This window comes from Mirounga angustirostris, unplaced genomic scaffold, assembly GCF_029215605.1.
Source record: "Mirounga angustirostris isolate CCGP_5_RB_7025 unplaced genomic scaffold, mMirAng1.0.hap1 SCAF_14, whole genome shotgun sequence".
NCBI classification, from domain to species: Eukaryota; Metazoa; Chordata; class Mammalia; order Carnivora; family Phocidae; genus Mirounga; species Mirounga angustirostris.
The window spans coordinates 22,475,495-22,496,187 of NW_026991722.1; the positions used below are offsets into that span (position 1 = coordinate 22,475,495).

At 37.0% G+C, this 20,693-nt stretch overlaps 1 pseudogene; it reads left to right on the forward strand.

Annotated features, from left to right (window-relative positions):
* The first annotated feature begins 220 nt into the window (after positions 1-220).
* On the forward strand, positions 221-20,281 carry LOC123853234 (nitric oxide synthase-interacting protein-like; annotated as a pseudogene).
* Positions 20,282-20,693: the final 412 nt, after the last annotated feature.

The following is a 20,693-nucleotide window of genomic DNA, read 5'->3' on the forward strand; positions in this document are numbered from 1 at the left end:
AAATTTTAATGTTACAGTTTTCTTAATATCTTATCCTTTGGTGCTTCTCTACAAAGAACGTAAATACATAGTTTGGAAGAAAATTTTTATACAATTCTTCAAATTATCTTTAGTTAGCTTTAAACCTTTTGAGTCTTCCCCCAAAACTCAAGAACCATGAGGAATAAAAAGAGGAGGATAGCAATTAGAGGTGGAAAATATCTTCTGGGAGCCCATTTGAATGGGAGAGCCTGCCCTCAAGGAGTCATTTGGTGGCACAGAAAATAAAGAAAGCTGCTACTGTGAGATACTTCAGCAGCTCAGATGCTGCCAGACCCCCGTGTCAACTTCTTCAAGGGCTGCCATGGTCGGAGCAGGTAAGAAATACTGTTCTCTTTAGTTAATGGTGCTTTGAAATCATCCTCTTATATGGATCCAGTAGGGCTCTACATCCCTTATACCTGTCTTGACTTATTAGTTCAGCTATATAACAACTCAAACACCACCACCACCAAAATATGTTCTCAGTAAGGAATCTGTTCAAGTTATATAAAAAGGTATTATTTTTTATTTTGTACTGTTTGGGCCAAATTGAGTCACTGATGAGATACTGACAAGCACAGAACTTTAATGTACAGTTGGAAATCCACATCTATTCTACAAAGTAGGAATTATTTTATCTGCATATTTATCATTGATTATTTGGGAAAAGATGGAAGAATCTTTTCCCCAGCTTCCACCTTGTCTTTGCAAATACTGAGGTACATTGCAAGTCCTTTGAGAGTAACTATGCATTATACTTAATATCTAAACAGCTGGAAGGAAACTTAAAGGTCAACTATGCTGCTTACTCATATAATATATAATAACTATACAGCATTCCTGACACACAGCCATAACTTCTGCTTTAAAACTTTTATGTACAGGTAACTTACTACCTCAAAAAGCCATTTAGTCAATATTTGGACACTCCAATAGAATGGTCTTTCTGGACTTGTACAGCATAATAGCAAAGGCAGGTACTTCTAAGGAAAAGATGTCTAAATGTGACATTTAAAAATAATAATAACCAGAGGAGTGACACCACCAAGATGGCGACATGGGTCTTTCCTCATTTTGCTCCCACTCACAAGAACAAATAACAATTATTCATGGATAGAGCTCCCCTGAGAAATTCTAGAGCTGGGAGTGAGGGTGAGCCACACCCTTGCACCACAAAGAGGGACTACATTAAAGGGTAAAAGGAATGGCTTCACATTGACTGCACCACTCCTCCCCTATGCTGAAGCAACACCACAGCAAGAGGTTTCCCTTGAGCCTATAGTTCCGCCAGTGGGAAAAAACAGCCTGGGGTGACATCCAGCCTCCTAGCATTATAGGTTGCTTCATGGGAGCCCCAACTCTGGTTTTTCCCTATGGGGATCATAGGAGAATCTGTGGGAACCAACCATTGGGAGTCTGAGATAGAAAAAGGAGGAGGGGGCTTCCAAGGACCAGCACTAGGGTCTTGGTGAACCAAATTCCTCCCTGCAGAAACCTCATAGTCACAACCAACAATTTGCTCATCTGCAGAGTCAGGTTGGTAGCACAGTCAGACCTAAGAATCCAGGGGATGCAGGTCTGCCTAATTTGGATCCCCAAACAAAGAGTTCTGCTGGCCCAGGAGCCTGGTCTGCCCATGCCCAGACAAAAGCTGCCACTGCAGAGGGTAACTCCCAAATCCTCCTGACCAGAAAGCCAGTTCAGGAAAATCTGGGAGTTGCCTGAAGTGGGCCCTCCTAGTCTTGTCCAGGCAGGACCCTGAGTCATAGCCTCAGCTCCATCTGACAGAACTAGCGAGAACACCTGAAATCTGCATGACCCAGCACCTCCCTGTCCTAAAGACAGGGAAGGCCAAGCTAATTGCCCCATGATTAAAGCCAGTGGCCCTGTTCCATAGGAAAGTTGGAGCATAGGTCAGCTTGAGTCAAACAAAGAGCACTAAGAGCTTTGAAGCTGCTTCTCCTGCTGTGCTTGGGCAGTGAAACTAATTTGTAGCCCCACTTATTGTTGAATACAGCCTTCAGCCCACCTAACCAGAAAACCTAAGCAGAGCTTGTGGGAAGCTGTGGAGCCCATCAAATAGCCCTGTTTACAGTGGCACTTGAACAGAGAGCACAACCTGTGGTTTTCCCTATCTGTGGAAAAAAATCAAAGGGCTCACCTCACTAGAATACTCACTGCACGTATTTGCCTGAATTGAGTTCGCAAACAATGAGTCATGTAGGCTCTGGGTCCCATTCTGCCACCCCCTCAAGACAGGGAAGCTAATTCAAGACATATCTACTGCTAAGTATAGTATCCAACCCCAACTGTAATAAGCCTGCCCACAGAATCCACACAACTTTGACATCCATCCTACAGCCTCACTTGGGCAGGGAATCAAGCAAGCAGTCCTATCCAGCCGTTCTCAGCCAGTGGCACACTACCCCCAACATCAGAACTCCAACAATTGCCTTGCCCAAAAACAAACGCCAATAGCAGGCCCCACCTGCCCAAGAATGTTACCAGCAAACACATCTAGAAATGGAAACTGAGCTGACTGGTAACAAAGTGTTTCTGCCAAAATGGACCTACAAAGTCTGGAAGAAAAAAACACTTTCTTGAATATGCTTATACCAACATGAGGAATTGAGAACCAGAACAAAAACAAGTAAATATAACACCACCAAAAGAAACTAATAAAGCTCTAATAACTGATCCTTAAAAAACTGATCAATTGTCAGACAAAGAATTCAGAATAATGCTCTTAAATAAGTTCAGTGAAATACAAGAACACATGGATAGACAACTAAAGAAAATTAGGAAAGTAATATATGAACAAGAAGTTCAACAACAAACCAGAAACCATTAAAAAAAAAAAAAAAAAGCCAGAAATCCTAGAGCTGAAAAATATAACTTAACTGAAGAATTCAATAGAGAGATTCAAAAACAGACTCTATGATGAAGACAGAATCAGTGATCTGGAAGACAGGACAACTGAAATTATCCAGTCAGAGGAGCAAGAAGAAAAAATGAAAAAGAATGAAGAAAACCTATGAGAATTATGGGACACAAGGAAAAGAAATAATATTCACATTATGGATATTCTAGAAGAGAAGGGAAAGGGACAGAAAGTATATTTAAAGCAAATGATAGCTGAAAACTTCTCAAACCAGGCAAAAGAAATAGACATCCAGGTCCAGGAAGCCCAAAGATCCTAAGTAGGTTAAACACAAATACAGCTACACCAAAACACATTTCAATTAAATTGTCAAACTCAAAAACAAAAAGAATTTTAAAAGCAGCAAAAGAGAAAAATTACATATAAGGGAACTCCCATAAGATTATTGGCAGATTTCTCAATACAAACTTTTTAGCCCAGAAGAGGAGACGACATACTCAAGTACTGAAATAAGAAAAACAAACAAAACAAAAACTGTCTAGCAAAAATACTATACCAGGTAAAGCTGTCCTTCAGAAATCGAGATAAACACTCCATAACAAATGAAAGCTGACAGAATTTATTACTATTAGATCTTACAAAAAGTGCTAAAGGGAGCTCTATGAATGAAAATAAAAGGACACTAATTAATATCATAAAAAATATAAGAATGTAATGGAAAACTCCCTGATAATGGTAAATATATACTCAAAGTTGGATCCTGTAATATGGTAATGGTGGTGCATAATTCAATTACAACTAATTTAAAAGTTAAAAAACAAATGTAGTAAAAATAACCATTACTAAAACAATCTTAGTTACACATTATTAAAAAATAGGTAAATGTAATATCAATCACCCAAGATGTGAGGGGGAGAAGTAAGAGTGTAAAGATTAGGAATTGTATAGAAGTCAGGTTATTAGTTTCAAATAAGTTGTCTTAATTTTTAAATACTTTATGTAAACTTCATGGTAACCACACATACACCTACACAAAAAGAAATTACACAAAAGTAATTACACAAAAGGGCATGATAAACAAATCAAAACACACTGATACTACAAGACATCAAAACACAAAAATTGAGATAAGAGAAAAGGAATAATGGATCTACCAAACAATCAGAAAACAATGAACAAAATGGAAATGTTAAGTCCTTAATTACCAATAATTACTTTAAATGTAAATGGATTAAATTCTCCAATCAAAAGACACAGAAAGTCTGAATAGATTTAAAAAGAAAACAAGATCCAAAGATATACTACCTACAAAAAAGACACCACTTTAGCCTTAAAGAAAACATAAGAGTGACAGGATGGAAAAAGATATTTCAAGCAAACAGTAATCCTTCACACACACATACACACATGCAGGGATAGCTATACTTGTATCAGACAAAATAGCCTTTAAAATAAAAATAGTAAAAGAAGAGACAAAGAAGTTCATTATAGAACAATAAAGGGCTCAGTACATCAAAAAGTTATAACAATTATAAATATTTATGCACCCAACATTGGAACAGCTAAATACATAACACAAAAACTAAAGCTAAAAGGAGAAATAAACAATAGTAGTTGGGGACTTTAATATCTGCCACTCAACATGTCAAGTCATCCAGACAATCAATAAGGAAAACAGGGGATTTGAAAAGCACTATAGACCAAATGAACCTAACAGATACATACACTCTATCCAACAACAGCAGAGAAAATATTTTTCTCAAATGCACATGGAACATTTTCTAGGATAGACCACACATCATTCCACAAAAAAACTTAGCAAATTCAAGAAGCCTGAAATCATACCAAGTATCTTCTTAACCACAATGGTATGAAACAAACAGTAACAAGAGGAAAACTGCATCATTCATAAATACATGGAAATTAAACAACATTCTCCTGTCACAACCAATGGATCAAAGAAGCATTTACAAAGGAAATTAGAATCTTGAGACAAACAAAAATAGAAACACATACCAAAATCTATGGGATGCATCAAAATCAGTTCTGAGAGGGAAGTTCATAGCAATAAATGCCTTAAGAAGAAAGACAGATCCTAAATAAACAAGATACCTTTATGCCTTAAGGAACCAGAAAAAGAACAAACTAAGCCCAAAGATTAGCAGAAGAAAGTAAATAGCTAAAGATTAGAACAGAAATAAATAAAATAGAAAACAGGAAAAGATTAACCAAACTAAAACTTAGTTCTTTAAAAAGAGAAAATTGACAAACCACTAGCTAAACAAGAAAAAAAGAGAAGCTAAATCAACAAAATTATAACTAAAAAAAGAGACATTATAACTGATACTACAGAAATATAAAGAATCTTAAAACTGGATAACCTAGATGAAATGGAAAAATTCTTAGAAACATACAAACTACCAAGGATGAATGAAAAAGAAAATCTGTATAGATCAATCACTAGCAAGGAGATTAAACCAGTAATCAAAAATCCAACAAAGAAAAGCCCAGACCAGATGGATTCACTGGTGAATTTTACCAAACATTTAAAGAAGAATTAACATCAATCCTTCTCAAACTTTTCCAAAAAATCAAAGAGGAGGAACCATACCTAAACTCCTTTTATGAAGCCAGCATCACCCAATACCAAAGTCAGAAAAAGACACTACCAGAAAACTAAAGACCAATATCCCTGATGAATATACATTCAAAACAATCAATAAAATACAAGCAAACCGAATATAGTAGCACATTCAAAGGATCGTTCACCATGATCAAGTGGGATTTATAACTGGAATGCAAGGATCTTTCAAAATATGCCAATCAATTAATGTAGTACATCACACTACTAGAATGAGAGAAAAATTGCATAATTATCTCAATAGACACAGAAAAGGCATTTCACAAATTCATCACCTGTTCATGATGAAAACTCCTAACAAATGAGGTATAGAAGGAATGTACCTCAACATAATGGCCAAATATGGTAAGTCCAGAGCTAACATCATACTCAACATTGAAAGGTTGAAAGCTTTTTCTCTAAAATCAGGAATAAGACATGGGTGCCCGTCTCATTACTCCTATTAAACACAGTAGTGGAAGTCCTTGTCAGAATAATCAGAGAAGAAATAAAAGGCATCAGAATTGAAAAGGAGGAAGTAAAATTCTATTTGTGGATGACAAAATTTTATACTGAAAATCATAAAGATTCCACCAAAATCTTGTTGGATCTAATGAAATTCATTAAAGTTGTAAAATCACAGGATACAAAATTGACTTACAAAGATCAATAATGTTTCTATATACTAAATGATCTCATAATAAAATCAAAACAAAAAACTTGGGAAAAAAATTTTTTAAAACTTAGGATTAAACTTAACCAAGGAGATGAAAGAGCTCTACTCAGAACAGTACAAGGCACTGATTAAAAGAAAAATGAAGATGACACAAATATGTAGAAAGGTATCTTGTGTTCATGAGTTAGAAGAGTATTGTTAAAATGTCTGTATTACCAAAGCCATCTACAGATCCAAATACAATCCCTTTCAAACTTCTAATGGCACCTTTTTACAGAAATAGAAAAAGGAATCTTTGTGTATACTATTGGTAGGGTTGTAAACTTGTACAACCACTATGGAAAACAGTATGGACGAGCCTCAAAGAGTTAAAAATAGAATTATATGATCCAGCAATTCCACTTCTGTGAATACATCCAAAGAAAACAAAAATACTAATTTGAAAAGATATCTGTGTGCCCGTGTTCATAGCAGCATTATTTACAATATCTAAGACATGCAAACAACTTAATTAAATGTCCAATGATGGATGGATAAAGAAGCTATGGTATAAACCGACTCTTGAATAACACAGAGGTTAGGGTTATAACCCTCCATGTAGTTGAAAATCTGTGTATAACTTACTCCCCTCAAACTAATAGCCTACTATTGATCAGAAACCTTACCAAGAACACATTTAACATATTTTCTATGTTTTATGATTGTATACAGTATTCTTACAATAAAGTAAGCTAAAGAAAATATTAGGAAAACCATAAGAGAAAATACATTTACAGTACTATAAAAAAAAAATCCACATATTAGCAGACCTGCATAGTTCAAACCTGTGTTGTTCAAGTGTCAACTACATACACAAACACATATATACACATAAAATGGAATATTATTCAGCCATATAAAATGAGGAAATCCTGCCATTTGCAACAACATGAATGGACCTTGAGGGCATTATGCTAAGTGAAGTAAGTGAGAGAAAGCAAATACTGTACAATCTCATTTACATGTGGAATCTAAAAGAGAAACAACAAATGAAAACAAAAGTCATAGAAAAAGAGATCAGATTTGTGATTACCAGAGGTGGAGGGGCTAGAAGGAGGAACTGAAGAAAGGTGGTCAGAAGCTACAAACTTCTAGTTACAAGATAATTAAGTACTGGGGGTGTAACCTATAGCATGGTGACTATAGTTAACACTGCTGTATGATATCAAGCTTTTTAGAGAATAAACCTTAAGAATTCTTACTGCAAGGACATTTATTTTTTTTTCTCTTTTCATTGTATCTATATGAGATGATGGATGCTAACTAAATTTATTATGGGAATCACTTTACAATATATTTAGTCAAACCATTATGCTGTACTCCTTAAACTTACACAATGATGTGTGTCAATTGTATCTCAACAAAACTGGGGGGAGGGGGGGAATCACCAAACAAAAAAATCCTTGCATTGGTAAGGATAGGCTGAATTACTCTGTAGTAATAAGCAGTCCCCTATCTCAGTAGCTCAACTTAGCAAAAGTTCATCTTGTTTACATGATTTAGGGAGGGAGGGTGCCACTCATTTTAGTCCCTTGGGAATGCAGGCTGACAGTCTCCATCCCTACATGTGCTGTCAGGATCAGCATGGAAGAACAAACTGTGCACTGGCTGTTGAAGCACTTGCCCAAAAATGACATAATCACTATTGCTCCCATGATCACTACTGGCCATATGTTCCTGGCCAAAACAAGTTATAGGACTCTGCTTAACTTCAAAGAAGGCAGGGAAGTGCAGAGACCTAAAAATGTTTGCAATGCAAAACTATTACCTTTCTGGGTATAAAAGTAAAATAAACTATCAATAACATTAAATAAAAGGACAAATTAGGTAAAAATACTCAAAATATGCGTCACAAAAATCTGCTTTTATGTATAGTAAACTTTTATAACTCAGTAATAGAGAAATTTACCTCCAATAGATGAATAAATAATGAAAAGATAATACTCAAAAGCAAAGGTATGTTTTTTTAACAGACATAGTCAAATGTTCAATCTCACTGGTAATGAAAGACTAATACCTCTAAAACTAACAGCTCATACTTATTGACCAATTGTGTCAGGCATTGAGCTTACAATTAATACATATTATCTGAATGTTTCTCCAACTTGCTACAAGATGATACTATTAATCTTTTTTTTTGAGATGAGGATTAGAGGTATTAAATAAACTTCCTGAGGTCACTCAGCATAAAATCATGGTGTTTGGTCTCAAATCAGGTGTGTCTGAGCTTAAGACATATACTAACCTCTAAGTCATATTTTTACTTGAATATGAATGAAAATATTATGATTCTCACCCAAAATTTTTTTACAGACTTCAACACCAGCCTTTATATGAGAAATGAAATCTGGTAGATGTACTTGACTCATTTAACTACTTGAACTAATCTATTTTGGATAAATAATCAAAGTTGGGAGCAAAGACATTGTTTGAGGGCCAATTCTATAAGCAGAAGCAGGAGACTTCCTGTCCTCATGGCATTTACAATCTTGTAGCCACTCTCCTCATTTAGAAAGAGGCTCAGACATGGAAAACATCCAGTAAACTACACCTGTTGCTATCCAATGAATTCAAAATGGATTCCCTGCACTAAAAATCTAACAAACTCGTTTACTTGTGAGATCTATTTCCACTTTTCTGGTAAGTATACCATATAAATATTTTGCATTGTCTTGATTCTACGGACATCGACTGAACACACTATATAAAGTACTGGGGGTACAAATGGATAAACCATAGCTCCTCTTTTCAAAGTGTGTAGCCTAGTGAGGATAATTTCCACAGAGTATGGTAAAATGCTCTAAAATATGTAAGCTGGAGTACCAAGAGAAAAAGAAGACATCTTCCTCTTTCTCACGCAGTCAAGAAAGGCTTCCCAGAGAAGGAGGTGATCAATGTGAGATAATTTAACTGAGATAAGGATAACTTCAAATTACCCATGTGAGAAAGGATAATTGTAATCTAGGTCAAGGAAGCAGTGTCAACAAAGCCATAGAGGCATGAAATGGCATCATAGGGGCTCACTGTGCCAAATGGTTTTGATCTTATCTGTGGGACTGACCCTGAAACTCTTGGTGCTAAGCCGTGGAAGAGAAAGAAAAGAGGAAAACTTATACCTTGTTATCACTAGCCTTTTAGTAAGACTGTCATCTAGTAAAAGATTATAAAATTATGTCTCATGACTATTTTTGTCTTTAACTTTTGCCACTTGTCTCAAATTCAGTATTATGCATATTGATTTGAGATTTGAACTTGCTATATATTTAAAGAAAGAGAAGGCTGAAAATGTGAGGTAATAAATCAAAAGCTACAAGAACCTCTTGTGGGCACTTAATGGGCAAAACCAGGAGGTCCCTTTTAAATGTGAATGTGGTTTAGTGATAATGATGAATGGGCTGTAAGTTCCATTCCTCTGAGCTTTCTTTGTATTATCACTGTTAAATGATAGTTTCAAATGAACCTCATTACTTTCCACTGAGACTCATTCCAGCGGCATGAAGATAAAAGGCTGTCCAGCCTGTGAGAATGTTGCTGGCTTTTCTCTAATATGGGGTCTCCCCTGAAAGCACTGTCATATGCATCAAGAGCATACCATTTGTAAGGAAGATAGCATTGACCTTCAGGAACCAAAGAAACTTGCATTTTAAAAATTTACCCAAGACAACTACAAACTGGAATCGTCAAGAAATTCTATACCTGGTGACTAATAGGACACAGTGAAGACCATTCTGCAGTTTTAAAGACCTCTTTGTGGAATCATGTAGTAGCTTATGTAAAAATTACAGGTCAAACTAGAAGGATACAGCAGACATGCATAATTATTTTAAATGTTTAATTTGGAGATAAGTTGGGAAAAAAATTGTATAAAAGATTCCATGTTCCTTTTATCCAGATAAAATAACATCTTCCAAATCTATAGTACAGCATCACAACCAGAGTAGTGACATCAAGGCAATTAAGATCGAGAACATTTCCATCACAAGAATGATTATTCATCTTGCCTTCTTAGAGCCACATCCACTTCCCTCATGTTGCTTTTTACACTGACTCCTCTACCCCATCTTTCATCCCCAGCAACCACTGACCTGTCTTCTATTTCAATAGTTTCATCATTTCAAGAAAGTTATATAAATGGAAGCATACCTTGTGTAATCTTCTGGGACTTTTTGATTAAGCATGATTCTCTAGAGATTCATCCAAGTTGCGTGTATCAGTAGCGTGTTCCTTTTTGTTGCTGAGTAGTATTTCATGGTATGGATATACCACAGTTTGTATATCCACTGAAGGACAACTGGGTTGCTTCCAGTTTCCAGCTATTATAAAAAAGCTATGCATGAATTTATCAGGGTTCTTAGTTTCTCATTTCTCTGGAATAAATATCTAGGAGTGCAACTGCCAGGTCACATGTTTAGTTTAAGAAACTGTCAAATTGTTCTCCAAAGTGGCTATATACCATTTTACATGCTCCCCACCCAGTAATGTATAGTGATAGTTTCTCTACATCCTCATTAGCATTTGGTATTATCACTACTTTTTATTAGATTCATTTTGATAGGGCGCCTGGGTGGCTCACTTGGTTAAGCAACTGCCTTCGGCTCAGGTCATGATCCTGGAGTCCCGGGATCGAGTCCCACATCGGGTTCCCTGCTCAGCGGGGGGTCTGCTTCCCCTTCTGCCCTCTTCTCTCTCGTGCTCTCTCTCTCTCATTCTCTCTCTCAAATAAATAAATAAAATCTTTAGAAAAAATAAAAAATAAAAAAATTTAAAAAAAGATTCATTTTGATAGGTAGTAATATCTACTTATGGTTTTAATTTGCATTTCCCTCATGGATAATCATCTTAAACATATTTTCTTGTGTTTATTTGTCATTTACACATACTCTTTGGGAAATGTCACTACAAGTCTATTGCCTATTTTCTAGTTGAATTATTGGGTTACTATCAAGTTTTGAGAATTCTCTATTTTAGATATCCATCATTTGTTGGATAATTGTTTGCAAACCCTTTCTTCCAACCTGTAGCTTCTTTTCATCCTCTTAACAGAATGTTGCACAGAGTAAGTTGTTCATTTGATAAAGTCCAATATACCAATTTTTTTTTCCTATGCGTGGTATCTTTGGTGACAAGTCACGGGACTGGCTGTTTCACCTTTGAGCCTGAAGATTTTCTATTAAAAAAAAACTTTTACAGTTTTACATTTTATATTTAATTGAATGATACATTTTGAGTTTGGTTTTTATAAGGAATGATGTTGAGGGGTTTTTTTTCCCTTGTTTATGGATGTACAATTGCTCTAGTACCATTTGTTGGAAAGGCTATCCTTCCTCCACTGAACTGCTTTATCAACTTTGTCAAAAATCAGTTGGGCATATTTGAGTCTAGTTCTGAGTTCTCTCATTCCATTTCATTGATTTACAGGTCTATCCCTTTTTCAAGCAGTCTTGATTACTAAGCTATTGTTATTGGAATAGACTACTTCTTTCTACTTTATTCTTCTTTTTCAAAACTGTTTCAGCCATTCCTCATCCATACATTTCTGTTTAAATTTTAGAATATATTGTTATTATATACCCCCAAAATCTTGTGGGATTTTAAAAGGAATTGTTTTAAACTTGTGTATCAATTTGGGAAGAACTGTAATCTTTGTTGAGTTTTCTAATCTATGGATGTTGTATGCTTTGCCATTTATTTAGCTCTTCTTTGATTTCTTTCATTAGCAATTTGTAGTTTTGAGTATGTGTGTTTTGTTTAAACTTTTTAAACAATTATAAATGGATTTATATTTTTTAATTTTAGTACCCACATGTTCATTGCTATTATATAGAAGTTAAGTTTTAAAGGTTTATCTTGTAACCTGTAACCTTACTGAACTCACATATTGGTTCTAGAAGTTGTTTCTGTTCTTTTTGTAGGATTTGCTACACAGAATAGGTCATCTGCCATTAAGGATAGTTTTATTTATCCTTAATATTGTTATACTTTGTATTTCCTTTTCTTGCCTTACTGTAATGGCTGGAACATCCAGTGCTAATTTGTATGAGTAATGAGAGCAGACAATCTTGCTTTTTGTCTGATTTCAGGGAGAAAACATTCAGTTTTTCACTCAGCTATAATGCTAACTTTAGGGATTTTTGTAGATGTTCTCTATCAGGTTGAGGAAGTTCCCTTCTATTCCTAGTTTAATGAGAGTTTGTAATCGTGAATGATGCTGAATTCTGTGAAATGTTTCTTCTGTATCAATTGCTATAATCATGTGTTGACATCTATTAACTTATTTTTCTCTGGTTGAAATTTTCCCGATTCCTTTTTATAATGATTTTTCATTGAAACCTGGATTTCAGGGGTATTATGTTTGAGACTCTGGTTCTTATTTAAACCTTCTTTTTTAGCTAGTTTACTGAGATCACTTCAAAGGGAAGGAGGAGTGTTTCTATATTAATGTCAGATGAGAAGTCCAGGTTCCCCACTTGGTGTCCATTAATAACCAGGATAAGGGTATGAGAAGCACCTTGTACTGTTGGGTGGGGACTGGAGTTCTCTTGATACCACCCTTGTTAGAAGGGGGAGGTTTCCCTAGTTATTGCTGTGTGAAGAGGGGTGGAAGGTCAAGGTCACCACATGGTTTCCACTAACACTAAAGAGGATGGGGGTTGTTATCATTCAAATAATTAGGCCCAGCTCCCTAATCAGCCTTCTCTGACACCACTCTGGCAAGCAAGCTGGTGTGCTTCATTACAGCCTGGTAAGAGTGGAAGTCTAGGTTTCCTACTTAGATTTTCTGCTATGTGTAGGGGTGGGAGCCATAGATTTTCTGTGATGTTTGGCTGCACTACTGTGGTTACTGTCTAATTTTTCTTTCTCTAGTCTGCCCCTTTTCCTGGTCCTTTGACTATAGAGAACAGGCTTTGGCTTTTGTTTGTTTGTTTTGCACCATTCACCAATTGTATTTCCAAGTTGCTATCTTCTTCAGTTCCAAGTCTGAGATATAGGAGACAGAAAGAAAACCCAGGGAACTCACCACCATGCATTCCTTGACTCCTAAAATCCCTAGATACCACCAGGCACACAGGATCACATAGGAGATGCATTTGGGAACAGAGTGAACCAGCTGAGGCTGTGGGAGGCAGGCTTTGCAGTAGTCAGAAATAGGTGATCCCGGGCCCCCATGGGAGGATGTGATTGTCTTGTCTGAATAATTTTGTAGCCTGGCAGGGAGGCGAAATCCATTAGGTTGAGGGCCAGGTGGAGAGCAGCTGGTCTGGCTGATAGGGAATGAATCAGGTAGGGAGCCTTTCCTGCTGGGTGGAGAATATATCTGGTGAGAGCAGGGGAACTCACTGTTAATCTTTTCAGGCCCTCCTGTTTTCAAATGTTAAGGCAGATAATATTGCATCTTCATTTCAGGCCTTACACCACGATAATGTCCAGGGGCTTTGGTTGTATTCCACATGAGGATAGGGAATAGAACATCTAGTCTATCCTCCTGGAAGTAGAAGTGGTCTTTATAACTTAACCATACATTTGATGAAGTTGTTTTATCCTTTGTGCACGTATGCCACAAAGCATCCTGATACAGCCCTATCGCTCTCTCTAATCAAATAACATTACCCATATTTTCCATATATTTAACATTGTTTATGGTATAATTTACTCTTTTGTGACAGTGCTAAGTCACTACCCCCAAACCACTGGCAACTTCATTATTACAGAGAACCAGAAAACCTCCTTTTGTGGTCTGCCCTTGGAAGAGCTATTAGTATTTGGAGGCATAAGAAGCAGATTTAAGATCAATTTTAAATGAAGTAAAGCAACTTTGGAATTTCAATGGTAAAATATCATTTGATTTCCAACCAGCCAACAAGAAAATCTACCTACAACTTTGCAGGATCCCTCATTTTTTTCATACAGTGAGGTCTTGTTAATAATGGTACACTGCATTAATACTTAATAGCTAAAGCAAACAGCATAATAAAAATACGTATAGGTAAAATTTTTGGTTTAAGGTAGATATTAATGCCAAAATTATTTTTAGGTGATAATTAATAGAGAGTCATATAAGCTGAATCCACTGGAAGATATGGGGTTTTTTTTCCCCATTTATTTCTCTATTTATTTACTTACTAAAACTGATGTTAATAAGGGAACAATTTCATTTTAACATGCAAAGTAATGTATTCCTCCTTCTAGTGGATGATGATACAAAACCCCAAAGAATAAACAGTTGAAGCCTAAACTACATTAACAAGAGCATTATTATTTCTGGAACCTATAAAACCTGGGTCTACAAAAATAAGTAGCCAAATTTAATACTTACAATTTCATAAATGTTAAGCTGTTCCCTGAGGGAAAAAACTAGTAGAAATGGGGGCAAAAAGGGAAGAGAAGGAAAGAGAGAGAAAGCAAAGGGGAAATACTTAGTGTAGGAATTATCTAGTCTACTGATTTAAAAGTAACTGTTTCTGAATCCTGAGAACCCAGCACTATGCCTGGCAGGAAGTATGCGCTCAAATTCATGGTTTTAACTATGGACAAATTGAAAAAAGAAAAAAAAAGTGGTTCCTTTGTCTGAATTTTTTCTTCTGAGGTCTAATGAAATTTAGGAGGAAAACATATAAATGTATACACACACACACACACACACACACTCACTCACTCATAAAAAAACCAGGTAAGGAAAGCTTTGAGATTCTTTATATATTATAGTACCTTATCCTATAGATATCTTACATGTATAGTACCTAATCCTTTGTCAAAGTACGACATGTGTAGCCTTACGTAAACAATAGTACCCTGAACACAGGTGTCCTCCACTATCCAAAATTAGAGAATTCCTATGAAAACCTTCCTAGGCCAAAACAGCATAAATTAGAGCAATTTACCCTTAATTTATCTGGAAATTTTTTTATCGTTCCCAGACTGAAAAATAACCTCTTTTAGGCTTTTCTAATACCTTAGGACACATCTTGCTAAAAGATGCAAAATAAATCGAGATAAAGTAAAGATGGTCACAGACACAGCTCAAAGCTAGGGTGGCTTGATGCTCAGTGCAGTTCCCAGGGAAGGAGCTTGGCAGTGCCACTCTCTTTGCTCAGGATGCACATTGCCTCTATAATGGTTTGCTGCATCCTCTTTGAATTTCTTACGATTAGTGAAAATGGGTACTAATGGAGGTCTTTTTGTAAAAGCAAAATGCTGTATGTAACACGATCTTCGGAAAAGCAGGAGATACCTGTGGTGGCTTCATAATTTTCAAAGCAAATTTTTGGCCATTCTTACTGGATATAACTTTTACTATGACCTATTGATGCCCCAAGAGGGAGGGCCTCACACCACTCGCCAAGAAGGTTCTTGGCTTTGCTCAAGAAAGAATTTAAGAGCAAGCTATTTAGAGAAAGAGACACAGATTTATGAAGTATAGAAGAAAGAAGCTACTTCACAAAGTAACAGTCTCTCCTTTGCCTCTAATGAAGGGTTTTATAAGTTTTTTAAATTAGCTAACCAAATAGAGAGGGGCCTCCCCTTTAACTTTGGGTTTATCATTTACATTGGGTGGTTAGTTTTTCCATCATCTTAGGGTTGTGAAATTATTCACAGGGAGCAATTTTAAGAATGTCTGGTGTGCTGGAGTGGGGTCTTGTGGTCTTCCGTGAGTCACATCCTGTGACTCCATTTATGACCTGCTGACTTTTAGGTCAAGGGTCAGCCTAAAACCAAAATGGCTTTACCTTAAGTCAACTTGTCTCATGAGTCTCCTTCCCTCCTGCCTCATGCTGAGATAAATAAATATGGCAGGAATAAACTACCCTTAACTTACCATGAAGAAGGAAGCATGGGGAGGTTAAATGAAATGTCAAGAACAGCACAAATGACTGAATATACACAGAATTCTAGCCTTCTGACTCCCTGAGTTTTCTTAGTTCCTTAACAGAGAGAAGAGATAGAGGGCTCCTAAAAAGGTCAGAGAGATTTTGAGAAGAATGCCGGAATGCATACATATATGTACTACACACTGTAAACCTAATAAATATCTTGCTCAGATATGTTCGACCATTCTCAGAGGCATCTGAAATCTTGAATAATTTTTTTAAATGTCAAAGATGGCCTTTAAACTTAAAGAAGGGAATTACTGCTTTAAATTAAGATTTCCTCTCAACAAAGGGTCTCATGAATTAGTTACAAACTTGGGAGAAGCAGAAACAGAGCTCTGAGGTCTGCTAAGGAGAGCACTCTGCTCTGCTCAGTGATAGCCTGATAAGAAAAGGGATGGACAGGAAAAGGGATTGCACAGGGATTCTCTAAACGAATTACACAAAAGGGCATGAAAGGAGTCCTCTTGCCTTATATGTAGTCAGCCTACTAAATCCTGGAAGATGTCAGTGAATTAAACTTTTCATTTGCAAATCTGTTTTATAGCACGTAGAATGAATGGTCTATGAACTATATGTAGCAGCAACAGAAACCCACCACAGGACTAGCAATAACAACAATAAGCTACATTTAAACAAAGTGCCCCCATAAAATCAAGGAAATCCAGGAACAATTATAAAATGAGCCACTAATAGTTTTCACACTACCATGTAACACGTTTCTCCTGTGCTTAAAGCATATGTGAATATTAACAACAACGGCTACATCTTAAATTTAGTGGCATCATTTAATTTTAGGTATGGGCATTAGCAGCAGATTCAAACAACCCTGTCTCAAGCTAATTACCAAAAAAGGAAAGCAGAAAGGGAGCTCCTGGCTGGGCTTTGTGTTCACAGCAATTAGTTTTAACTGACTGGAAACCAATTTTAAATAATTTTATAGCTTGTACTAGATCTCTGCCATTTACCATGTGTGCCCTTCCTATTTTTATGGAAACCAGAACCTCATTCTGGAGGCTCCTGCCTGTCAGGGCTGCAGGTGAAGGCCAGCTGGGGCCAGAGGCACTTTGTGTGAATATTAGCATCTGAAGAGGGTTTCAGGAGGCCTTGAGTCTTTGGGGACTTAATGCTATGTCATATGCAATAGCCCTACCTCTAAGTTTCCTTAGCCCGCACGTACAAATCTTAGAAAATGAGCAGTCTGGCCCTGGCAGCTGTAGTCTGAGCATTCTGAGAGCAAGAAAAATGAGAGAAGACTTAAGAGTGTCTGGTTGAGGTTTTAGGTTAAAGAGGAATGAGAAGGAAAAGGAGGGTGAGGCAGGATGTCAGAGACTGTGTGCTCTGGCAGAACAACTGAAGTTCATTAACAATTATTGCCAGGTCCCCACGGCTGTGTCTACACGATTTCACATAACACACAGGCTGCCCTTGATTAATGGGTGTAACAGTATCTCCATGATGTGAAATGCTGGTAGAAAATCACAGAAAAATATAGTTTGCCAAAAAGGTATTTGCAAAAATCGTTGCTGTGTCAGCTATGAATGTTAACTGCACAGAGAGAAATCAAAGACTATTTCCTACACTGAAGGAGAGAGGAGAGTTAATCCAGTTTCCAGTATCCTGAAAGCTGTAATCCTTACTAAGGCAAATCTTCCGTGAAGAACATCAAAAATTACACACGTGAAAAATCTTCAGATCCAGGAAAAACTTTTTATAAGAAAAAGGTTAGTGTGTTCATATTTCCACCCACTCACAAAAATGAAGAGGTGTTTCTTTTTTTTTTTTTTTAAGATTTTATTTATTTATTTGACAGAGAGAGACACAGCGAGAGAGGGAACACAAGTAGGGGGAGTGGGAGAGGGAGAAGCAGGCTTCCCGCGGAGCAGGGAGCCCGATGCAGGGCTCGATCCCAGGACCCTGGGATCATGACCTGAGCCAAAGGCAGATGCTCAACTGACTGAGCCACCCAGGTGCCCCGTGAAGAGGTGTTTCTTGACCTTTATTCCTACCACCTACCCCAAAATTCTATCAAACCTATTTAAGATTCTACTTAATTGAAGTCTTAGGATCACAAATAAGTAATTAGAACATAATCAATTGAAACCAAGAAGTCTGCATTTTATAGGTTCAAATATAGTTATAAAATCATTTAATTCTGCAAGGAGATTTACCGGTCATATAAACAGTTTATCCTTATCTTGCAGAGATAAAACCGAGGGCTGGAGTGTGGAGGCAATTTGAAAATGTCCCAATTTAGAGGTTACTAAATGCCAGCTGATATTGACTAAAGTCTAGAATAGAGGATGATAGAGTATGTTTTGAGTACTACTCAAGTTTAGCAGTTTGCCTTCTTAATATTTTTTAAAAATATGTGAATATGTATAATATATAGTTTAAATAAGTATAAAGTGAAAAACCATCAACAGTCCACTTGCCTTAATAAATGGGCAGAACTACTGAAGTCTCACTGTGACACTCCTTGATCATTCTTCTCTTATTTTGTGGGAGAAAGGGCAAGGAAATATTCTAAGTTTTGTTTTTATCATTCCTCTTTATTTATAGTTTTACTACTTATGTGTTCTTCAATTTACATGAATTATTTCATACTGTATGTATTCATAAACAACTTTTCTCATGTTTTTGAGATTCATCATTTTCATGTTAATTCTTATTGCTACATAAATTTTCACTGCTGTATGTTATTCGAGGGTGTAGCAATGCCAGACTTTATCTATTCTCCTACCCTGGAGAAATTAAACTTAGCTCTATGGGCTGAGAGTTGAGATGGCCTAAGTCAGCATACTGTTTGCTCCAGAAGACGCTGCTACAGAGGCACTGCAACCTCATAAATAGCTTCACTATTATCTTCAGGAAATTCCTGAAATTCAATTTATCCAGGCAAATAATCTGTGCATTTGGAAAAACAATTCTTGTATAAGGACAAATGTTTGTCCATCTGAATACATAGTGAGCTTTTATGAGCAATGATATTAAAAAAATATTCAATTAACCCAAAAGAAAGCAGAAAAAGAGAGGAAAAGGATCCAAGAACAGGACAAAGAGAAAGCAACTAGCAAGATGGTAGATTAAAATCCAACCATATCAATAATGACATTAAATGTAAATTTTCTAAACACTGAAGGTAAAAGGCAGATTGTCAAACAGGATAAAAAGCAAGAACAATTTCTCATACACAAAATACCAACTTTCCATGTGAAAAACAGATAGGTTAACAGTAATAGGTTGAGGAAGAAAAGCATGAAAAGACCAACCAAAAGAGCACTGACTAAATTAACATGAGACAAAATTCTCTGGTTCCTTTCTGGTGTAGGAGCCCAGCTGAAGAAGCCATGAAGGAATGAAGGACAACAAGAAATGCACTTCAGGGACTGTCTATACTGGAGAAAGAGGAAGACACAGCTCCTCAGTCTATAGGATCCAGAATATTTGACCAAGGCAGGATGATGCCAAAGGCTTAGACTGCCTCTGCTTCTCTCTGCAGTCCTGCCATGATCCCGTCATCACCCCCACACTACTTTCTGTATGAGCGAGAGAAAATCCTGGAGCATATTTTGCATCAGAAGTTAGAGATCCCCAGATGAAGGCCTAGGAGAAGCAGCAGGGTGCCAGGCGTAAGGACTAGAAATTGCTGCATGGACAAAGGAGCAGGTGTGGGACTTCACCAAGAAGGAGGTGGCCCTTATGCACTGACCCCTCAACCCCTTCACGCCCAAGGCTGCCTCAGGGAACAGCCCAGATGATGCTTGACCTGCAAGCAAGGACAAGGACAAAGCACTAGCCAGCTTCTGGATCCCACAAGGCCAAGGCCACTCAGTGGGAAAAGTAGTCACTCACTATGATCTGCCCTATGCTGGGGAAAGGCTACACTTGGATTGTGTGCTTCCTGCCATGTGACCGCTTTGTGGCCCATGTGCCATGCTGTGGCCATCTGGGATCCTGGGCACCTGGGAGTGCATGGAGAAGCTGATGTGAAAGGACACTCCAAGCCCAGTGACCTCAGAGCAGCTCAGGACCCAGACATCACTGTGCTGCCAAGGGGTGGCTTGGACAGGCCTGAGGGCAGGGGACACCAAATAAACAGGATTTGGAAGGGAAAAAAATCTGGAACCAGACTACCTGAGTACAAATTCTGGCTCACTGTTAACCAGCTTGAGTAAATTACCTTAACCTCTTTCTGACTCACTTTCTCCATCTTCAAAGTGGGGATTATTAATAGTCTCTTCCTCAAATGGCCAAAGAGGTTAAACGAGTATTTGATGAAATTCGTATAGTTCATGGCCCACAATATTCAATAAATATAATTTACTTGTATTAGTTATAGACATGATAGTAGATATCCTTGAATTATCTTAGAATATAATAAAAATGCATTGCCTATTTCACTGTCAAGTATGACACATAATGTTGGTTTACAATAGGAATATGGTATTTACCCCAAAGATAAAGTTATAGTGAAAAGAAGGGGCACCTGCACCCCTATGTTCATAGCAGCAATGTCCACAATAGCCAAATTGTGGAAGGGGCCAAGATGTCCTTCAACAGATGAATGGATAAAGAAGATGTAGTATA